This window comes from Arachis hypogaea, chromosome 17 (assembly GCF_003086295.3).
Source record: "Arachis hypogaea cultivar Tifrunner chromosome 17, arahy.Tifrunner.gnm2.J5K5, whole genome shotgun sequence".
In the NCBI taxonomy this organism is placed as follows: Eukaryota; Viridiplantae; Streptophyta; class Magnoliopsida; order Fabales; family Fabaceae; genus Arachis; species Arachis hypogaea.
Window position 1 is genome coordinate 29,016,618 of NC_092052.1, and position 9,637 is coordinate 29,026,254.

The 9,637-nt window shown below is 37.3% G+C and overlaps 1 non-coding gene across 1 annotated transcript; it reads right to left on the bottom strand.

Moving 5' to 3' along the window:
- Nucleotides 1-9,218: 9,218 nt before the first annotated feature.
- On the bottom strand, nucleotides 9,219-9,326 carry LOC112767538 (small nucleolar RNA R71). Its single transcript, XR_003184981.1, has one exon. It is a non-coding gene; the product is annotated as a small nucleolar RNA R71 (small nucleolar RNA).
- Between the last annotated feature and the right edge of the window lie 311 nt (nucleotides 9,327-9,637).

Consider the following 9,637-nt stretch of genomic DNA (forward strand, 5'->3'; position numbering starts at 1 on the left):
AAAGTATATTTTGGGGTTTCGGATAAGGGACAAGAAATGTAAATAGCAAAAGAAATAAACTAATAACTACGAAAGCTCTTGGCAAGGAATGAGAATTAGAAGTTCTATCCTCGTTATCATCATCAATTGTGACAAGAATTATCCATTGCTCCACTTAGTTAACCTCTAACTATGAAGGAAAATCAGGTGGATATAATCAACTTGAATCCACAAGTCCTAGTCAAATCCTAAGGAAAGACTAGCTTTAGTGACATTCTAGTCAACTAGCAACTTCCAATTATCAATCAACAAAAGAGTTTAATAACTCAAGAGTATCCAATTACTCAACTCAAGCCAAGAGGAAAAAAATCTACTCTAACATCCTTCCAAGCATTTTGTCAAACACTTGGAAGGCATAAAAGGAAAACAAAATAAGATTGCTAGAAATTTAAATCTATAACTACCAAAAACAAGGAATTAACAACAACAAAGCAAATCAACAATAAAAGAAACATGAAACATAAATTTCATTAAAGGAAAATAAAAGGAACAAGAGTGCATCAACAACAAAGTAAATAAATACAAGGATTAAAATACTAAACTAGGAAAGCAAAGGTAAAGGAACAAGAAATTAGAAAGAAAAAGTAAATCAAAGCATGAATTAAACCTAGATCTAAGAAATCCTAATCTATATCTAACCTAATTCTAGAGAAAAGAGAGAGCTTCTCTCTCTAGAAACTAACTAAAGCATCATCAAAACTAAACTATGTGCTCCCCCTTTGACTCCTCTTGAATTCTGCATGTAATAGGCTCAAAAAATGAGTTGGATCTGGGCCTGGGAAGCTCAGAAATTGCCCCCAGCGTTTTCACTTTAATGAGATTACATGCAAGCTGCGATGCGTACGCGTGGGTCACGCGCACGCGTCGTTTGGCATTTTACTTCCCACGCGTACGCGTCTGATAAACTATTATTTTATGGTTTATATTATGTTTAATTATATGGTTTTATCATGATCTTTACCCACTTATTCATTAAATAAGCATGCATTTATAATTCCTTCCTAAAGTTATTGCATGATTGAAAACTTGCTTCCTAGAGACTTTTAATTATGTATTTTATTTCTCTTTTATTCCATTCGATGCCGTGATCTGTGTGTTAAGTGTTTCAGACTTTATAGGGCATGAATGAGTCAGAGATTGGAAAGGAAGCTTGCAAAAATGGAAGGAACACAAGAAATTGAAGAGATGACCAGCGAGAAGCGACGCGGCCGCATGGATGACGCGACCGCGCGGCATGGAATAGCACGAGTGACGCGGCCGCATGGATGACGTGTCCGCGTGACATGCGCGATCTGTATAATCTGCAGAATCGCTGGGGGCGATTTCGAGCCTTATTTTGACCCAATTTTCGGCCTAGAAAAGCAGACTAGAGCCAGAGAACATGCAGAAACCAACAACATTCATTCTGCATAATTTTTGTTTTTAGATCTAGTTTTTCTCTCCTCTAGGTTTTCTCTCTACACATTCATAGTTTTTAGGATTCGTTATTTTTCATTGATTTTGCATTGGGATATTGAGAAAAGTTATTGCCTCATCAAGACTTCGACATTCTAGTTCGTTCTCTTTACTTGTCTCTTACTCTTCCATGTTCCTTAATTTACTTAATTTTACTATTGGGTTATTTTAGCATTTATTAATACAAGAATCACTTTTATTTTTTAATTAATCTTTTGATTATTATTTATCATGTCTTTCTTTAATTCCCTTTCTTATGTTATGAATTTTACATTTACAATGAGTGAGTAGTTCCCTAACTTGATGGGGGAGTTGATTGAAAGGAACCCTTGAGTTAGGATGCTCAAGAGAAAGATTGAAATTGGGTTTATTGTTGGACTGCTCTCTAGTCACTAACACCAATCCTCCCAAGAGCGGATTGGAACTTGTGGATAGAAACAGCATTCCAACTTGTTTGACTTTTCCTTACTTAGTGAGGGACAACTAAACATAATAACCCCCAATTGTCAATTGATCTTGAGAGTACCCCAACAAGAATAGGGCTTTCAGCTAATCAACTCCTAGTCAAGGCTTTTATTTAAATTTATATAAATTCTCTAATTTAATTTTCTGCCATTCAACTCAAACCTTTTTGAAAACATCTGATTAATAAAATAGCACACTTTTCTGCAACTCGTTGGGAGACGACCTGGGATCCATACTCCCAGTATTTTAATTTTAATTTCTGTGACACCCTTCTAAATTTGATAAGTGGATTTCTGGTTGGTTGAGAACTATACTTGTAACACATATTTTATGATCATTCTTAACTTGCCAATTTCTGCTGCCATCAATTTTTGGCACCGTTGCCGGGGAGTTGCAATAGAGTGCTAAAGTTATTAATTGGAATTTATTTATTTGCATTTTGTTTTATTTTGCTACTATGAGCTGCTTGTTTCTTTCGTTAGATGACACGTTCGCTTCCTAACCCAAGCTTGCTAGTATTCGATCCTGAGATTGAAAGAACTATTTCACGAATAAGGCAAGCTCGGCGTCGGTTAGTCCTCCCTGAGGGTGGATCTGAAACGTCACTTGAGAAAGAAACCAGCCCCCGTTCTACTGATTTGGTTGTTTTACGTGCAGGTAACATGGCAGCAGCCAGGAGAGTTACTATCCAGGAGGCTGGAGCCCCTAATTTTACAATGCAACCATTTCAAGCGCATCATCCAGCGGTGGCTACAGACTTTGAAATAAAGACCGCACTGCTCAATTTGATGCCCAAGTTTCATGGCTTACCTGCTCAAGAGCCTATCAAGCACCTGAGAGATTTTCAGGCAGCCTGTTCTACTGTCAGGCGTGATGGTGCAGATGAAACTTTGATTTTGCTGAAAGCTTTCCCATTTTCTCTTGAGGGGAAGGCAAGAGAGTGGTACTACACTCAATCAGCAGCAATTGTATCCAACTGGGATACACTGAGAAGAGAATTCTTGGAAAAGTTCTTTCCAGCTGAAGTTACTGATAAACTGAGGAAAGATATTTTCATGATTGTTCAGGATGAATCCGAGACGCTTTATGAATACTGGGAGCACTTCAATAATCTTCTGGAAGCATGCCCCCACCATATGATTGACAAGATAGTGTTACTCGGTTATGTCACACAGGGAATGAGGCCCCAAGATAAGACCACATTGGAAAGTGCTAGTAATGGGTCTATGAAAAAGTACAAGACCACTGATGAGGCATGGCAATTGATCAGCGACTTAGCTGAATCTACTAGGAATCACAGGCAGAAACAAGGCCGTTCAAAAGCCGTTGCAGAAGTATCCTCTAGCAGAGAGACTGCTGCTTTAACTCAGAGTATCTGTGAAATGACCAACTTGCTGAAGCAGATGCAATTGAATCAACAACAAGTTCAGCAAGCTCAACCTTCTCCAGCATAGCAAAACCAACAGTTAGTCCCACAGAGAGTTTGCGGAATCTGTGCTGATTATAGCCACTATACTGATGAATGTCCGCAGCTCCAGCAGGAAGACAACACCGTGGCAGCCACACATAACTTCTATGACCGCCCCAACCAAGGGTACAATCAAGGTGGCAACTACAGCCATGGATAGCAAGACAATTCTAACCAGAATTGGAGGGACAATAACAACAACAATAGAGGAGGCAGAGATAATCAGAGAAATCAGAGGTGGAATAATAACAACAACAGGCAGCAGAATCAGAATCAGCCTTACAGAGCACCTCACCTAAGGCAATCCCAAGGACCACAGAATACCCTACAGCAGACCTCTCAAATTACCTATCCTTCTTCATCTGCCAATGATGACTTACTACAATCTATTGATCGGAGATAGCAGACCATGGAAAATAACATTAATGCCACTCTAAATGGTCTGACTTTGCAGGCTCTTGTCTCCCAGATAGGATCAATGAATAACTCCAATAACCAACCTTTGAGCTCCAGTGGAATTCCCTCTCAACCATTACCCAATCCCAAGAGTGGTATTAATGCCATCACCCTAAGGTCCGGAACCACACTGCAGGAGAGGAACCAGGAGGAGCCAAGATCACCAGAACACACCTCAACTGAAGAGGTAGTGGAAATAGAAGATGTTGAAGAAGAAGAGGACATACAGGACGTGGCTGAAGAAGAAGAAGTGCAACCACAAGAGGAAGCATCAAAAGGCGCAGACACTGCAAAAGACACCACTCCTATTCCATTTCTACAACTTGCAAGGAAGCCCAGGAAGCAGCTGGAACCTGATCCAAAAATGGTAGAGATATTCAAAAAGGTTGAGGTAACTGTTCCCCTTTTTGATGTTATTCAACAGGTACCTAAATATGCTAAGTTTCTAAAAGATTTATGTATAAATAAAGACAAAATTAATGAATTAGAAACTATTCCTTTAGGAAGTTCCATATCTGCTTTAATGGGAGGTTTACCTGAAAAGTGTAGTGACCCAGGTCCTTGTATAATTAATTGTACTATTGGTGGTGTGATAATTTCTGAATGCATGTGTGATTTAGGAGCATGTGTAAGTATAATGCCTTTGTCTATATATGATGTTTTGAGGCTCCTTCCCTTAAAAAGGTCGGTAGCTCGTTTTGTGTTAGCAGATAAAAGCATTATTACAGTGGTTGGAGTTGCTGAAGATGTACTAGTAGGCATTAAGGGACTCACGTTCCCCACTGATTTTTATATCCTAGAAATGCCCCAAAATGACTCAGACAAGCCATCATCAATTCTACTCGGAAGGCCATTCCCTGAAGACCTCAAAGTTTAAATTAGATGCTTTCTCAGGAACATACTCTTTTGAAATAGATGGCCGAGTAGTGATCTTCAATCTGAATGGAGTTATGAAGCACCCACCAAAGGATTACTCTATCCTCAAGTGTGACATTATAGATGAAACCGTGGCTGAAGTCCATCAGGAGGAATTTGAAGAGAAGCACACAGGACAAGGTCCAAGTGTGGGGACATTCTCAGAGGACAATGACAGTGCCTTACCACTGTTACCAGCTCCAAACAACCCAGAGCCTGGACATGATCAGAAGTTGGAATTAAAACCCCTTCCTCCACACCTCAAATATGCTTACCTTGAAGACGGGCAGGAGTTTCCGGTTATCATTGCAAGGGAACTCACTTCTCAACAGGAAGAACAGCTACTTGGCGTGCTGAGGAAGCACAAGAAGGCAATTGGGTGGAGTTTGGCAGACATAGTAGGCATCAACCCTCAAGTCTATGAGCATAGAATATTTTTAAAAGAGGGAGCAAGACCTGTCCGTCAACCCTAGAGAAGACTGAACCCCACTATCCTAGGGGTTGTCAAAAAGGAAGTGACCTGACTACTAGAGGCAGTTATCATCTATCCCATCTCAGACAGTGAATGGGTAAGCCCAGTACAAGTATGATGAGCGGATAATTTATACGCTTTTTGGCATTGTTTTTACATAGTTTACAGTATGATTTAGTTAGTTTTTAGTATATTTTTATTAGTTTTTAATTAAAATTCATATTTCTGGACTTTACTATGAGTTTGTGTGTTTTTCTGTGATTTTAGGTATTTTCTGGCTGAAATTGAGGGACCTGAGCAAAAATCAGATTCAGAGGTTGAAGAAGGACTGCAGATGCTGTTGGATTCTAACCTCCCTGCACTCAAAGTGGATTTTCTGGAGCTACAGAACTCCAAATGGCGCGCTTCCAATTGCGTTGGAAATTAGACATCCAGAGCTTTCCAGCAATATATAATAGTCCATACTTTGACCGATTTTAGATGACGCAAACTGGCGTTGAACGCCAGTTCTATGTTACAGTCTGGCGTTCAGCGCCAGAAACAAGTTGCAAAGTGGAGTTCAACGCCAGAAACACATTACAAACTGGCATTCAACTCCAAGAATGACCTCTCCACGTGTAAACTTCAAGCTCAGCCCAAGCACACACCAAGTGGGCCCCGGAAGTGGATTTTTGCATCATTTACTCATTTTTGTAAACCCTAGTAACTAGTTTAGTATAAATAGGACTTTTTACTATTGTATTTACATCTTTGGATCATCTTGGGATGTTTAGTTCTTAGATCATGGGGGCTGGCTATTCGGCCATGCCTGAACCTTTCACTTATGTATTTTTCAACGGTAGAGTTTCTACACACTATAGATTAAGGTGTGGAGCTCTGCTGTTCCTCAAAGATTAATGCAAAGTATTACTATTTTTCTATTCAATTCAACTTATTTCGCTTCTAAGATATTCATTCGCACTTCAATATGATGGACGTGATGATCATGACAGTCATCATCATTCTCAACTTATGAACGCGTGCCTGACAACCACTTCCGTTCTACCTTAGATTGAATGGATATCTCTTGGATATCTAATACAGGGGACCGAGTCCGAGATATTAGTGTCTTCGTGGTATAAGTTAGAACCCATGGATGGCCATTCCTGAGATCCGGAAAGTCTAAACCTTGTCTATGGTATTTCGAGTAGGATCTGGGAAGGGATGGCTGTGACGAGCTTCAAACTCGCGAGTGCTGGGCATAGTGACAAATGCAAAAGGATAGTAAATCCTATTCCAGTATGATCGAGAACCGACAGATGATTAGCCATGCAGTGACAGCGCATTGGACCATTTTCACAGGAGGATGGGATGTAGCCATTGACAACGGTGATGCCCTACATAAAGCTTGCCATGGAAAGGAGTAGGATTGATTGGATGAAGACAGCAGGAAAGCAGAGATCAGAGGAACGAAAGCATCTCTATACGCTTATCTGAAATTCTCACCAATGAATTACATAAGTATCCCTATCCTATTTTAATTTTCGTTCACTATAATCTCTTTATACATTTGAATCCGCCTAACTGAGATTTACAAAGTGACCATAGCTTGCTTCAAGCCGACAATCTCCGTGGGATCGACCCTTACTCACGTAAGGTTTATTACTTGGACGACCCAGTGCACTTGCTGGTTAGTTGTACAAAGTTGTGAAACAGATATAAGATCATGAACGTGCATATTGAGTTTTTAGCGCCGTTACCAAAGGAAGCAAAGATCACGATTTCGCACACCAAGTTTTTGGCGCCGTTGCCGGGGATTGTTCGAGTTTGGACAACTGACGGTTCATCTTGTTGCTCAGATTAGGTAATTTTCTTTTTCGTTTTATTTTTTAAAAAAAATTCCTTTTGTTTTCATTTTTCTCAATTAATTTTCGAAAATCACAAAAAAATTTTAAAAATCATAAAATCAAAAAATAATTTTTGTGTTTCTTGTTTGAGTCTAGAGTCAGTTTTAAGTTTGGTGTCAAATGCATCTTTTTAATTTTCCAAAAATTATTTTCGAAAATCTCATGCATTGCATTCTTCATGATCTTCAAGTTGTTCCTGGCCAGTCTTCTTGTTTGATCTTCATATTTTCTTGTTTTGTGTCTTTTCTTGTTTTTTATATGCATTTTTAATTTGTTAGTGTCTAATTATTGAAAATTTCTAAATTTGGTGTCTTGCATGTTTTTCTTTTCTTAAAAATTTTCAAAAATAAGTCTTGATGTTCATCTTGATCTTCAAAGTGTTCTTGGTGTTCATCTTGACATTCATAGTGTTCTTGCATGCATTGTGTGTTTTGATTCATAATTTTTATGTTACGAGTCTTTTTCATGTTTTTCTTTTTCTTCATTAAAAAAATTCAAAAATAAAAAAAATATCTTTTCCTGTTTCTCTCTTAAAATTTCGAAAATTTGGATTGACTTTTTCAAAAATTTTTAAAATCAAGTTGTTTCTTATGAGTCAAATCAAATTTTTAATTTAAAAATTCTATCTTTTGCAAATCTTTTTCAAAAATCAAATCTTTTTCAAAATTTCTTTCTAATATTTTCGAAAATTTTTCAAATTAATTTTCAAAAATCTTTTTCTTAATTTTAGTTCATGATTTTCGAATTAGTTACTAACATTTAATGTGATTGATTCAAAAATATTAAGTTGTTACTTGCCTAGTAAGAAAGGTTCAATCTTTAAACTCAAGAATCGTATCTTTTTAGTTTCTTGTTAGTCAAGTAATCAACTTTAGTTTTCAAAATCAAATCTTTTTAATTTTCTTTTCAAATCTTTTTCAAATTAAAATTTCAATCATATCTTTTTCAAATTCAATTTCAAAAATCTTTTCTAACTTCTTATCTTTTTAAAATTGATTTTCAAATCTTATCTTTTTGTTTCAATCATATCTCTTTTTAAATTTCAATCATATCTTTTTCAAAAATAAATTTTAAAACTTTTTCAATCAATCTTATCTTTTTGTTTTAATCATATCTTTTTCAAAACTACCTAACTAATCCTCTCTCTCTTATTTTCGAAAATTCCCTCTCTCCTTTTTCAAAATTTCTTTTTAATTAACTAATTATTTTAAATTTAATTTAATTTTAATTTTTAATTTTCGAATTCTAGGTTTAATTTTAAAAAATTTTTTATTTCTATTTTCGAAATTTAACTTTAAATTTTAATTTTTATTTTTCGAATTCTCTCACCTCTCATCTCTTTCTATTTATTCATCTACTAACACTTCTCTTCCATCCAAAAAAATTCGAACACCACCTCCCTCTCTGTGTTCGAGTTTTCCCTCTTTTCTTCTTTACATTACATTCTTTTCTTCTACTCACACAAAGGAATCTTTATACTGTGACATAGAGGATTCCATATTTTCTTTGTTATTCCCTTCTTTGTCATATGAGCAGGAGCAAGGACAAGAATATTCTTGTTGAAGCAGATCCTGAACCTGAAAGGACTCTGAAAAGAAAACTAAGAGAAGTTAAAATACAACAATCCAGAGACAACCTTACAGGAATTTTCAAACAAGAAGAGGAGATGGCAGCTGAAAATAATAATAATGCAAGGAGGATGCTTGGTGACTTTACTGCACCTAATTCCAATTTACATGGAAGAAGCATCTCCATTCCTGCCATTGGAGCAAACAATTTTGAGCTGAAACCTCAATTAGTTTCTCTGATGCAGCAGAACTGCAAGTTTCATGGACTTCCATCTGAAGATCCTTTTCAGTTCTTAACTGAATTCTTGCAGATCTGTGATACTGTTAAAACCAATGGGGTTGACCTTGAGGTCTACAAGCTTATGCTTTTCCCATTTGCTGTAAGAGACAGAGCTAGAGTGTGGTTAGACTCTCAACCCAAAGATAGCCTGAACTCTTGGGATAAGCTGGTCACGGCTTTCTTAGCCAAGTTCTTTCCTCCTCAAAAGCTGAGTAAGCTTAGAGTGGATGTTCAAACCTTCAAACAGAAAGAAGGTGAATCCCTCTATGAAGCTTGGGAGAGATATAAGCAACTGACCAAAAAGTGTCCTTCTGACATGCTTTCAGAATGGACCATCCTGGATATATTCTATGATGGTCTGTCTGAATTAGCTAAGATGTCATTGGATACTTCTGAGGTGGATCCATTCACCTAAAGAAAACGCCTGCAGAAGCTCAAGAACTCATTGATATGGTTGCTAATAACCAGTTCATGTACACTTCTGAGAGGAATCCTGTGAATAATGGGATGCCTCAGAAGAAGGGAGTTCTTGAAATTGATACTCTGAATGCCATATTGGCTCAAAACAAAATATTGACTCAGCAAGTCAATATAATTTCTCAGAGTCTGAATGGAATGCAAGCTGCATCCAAC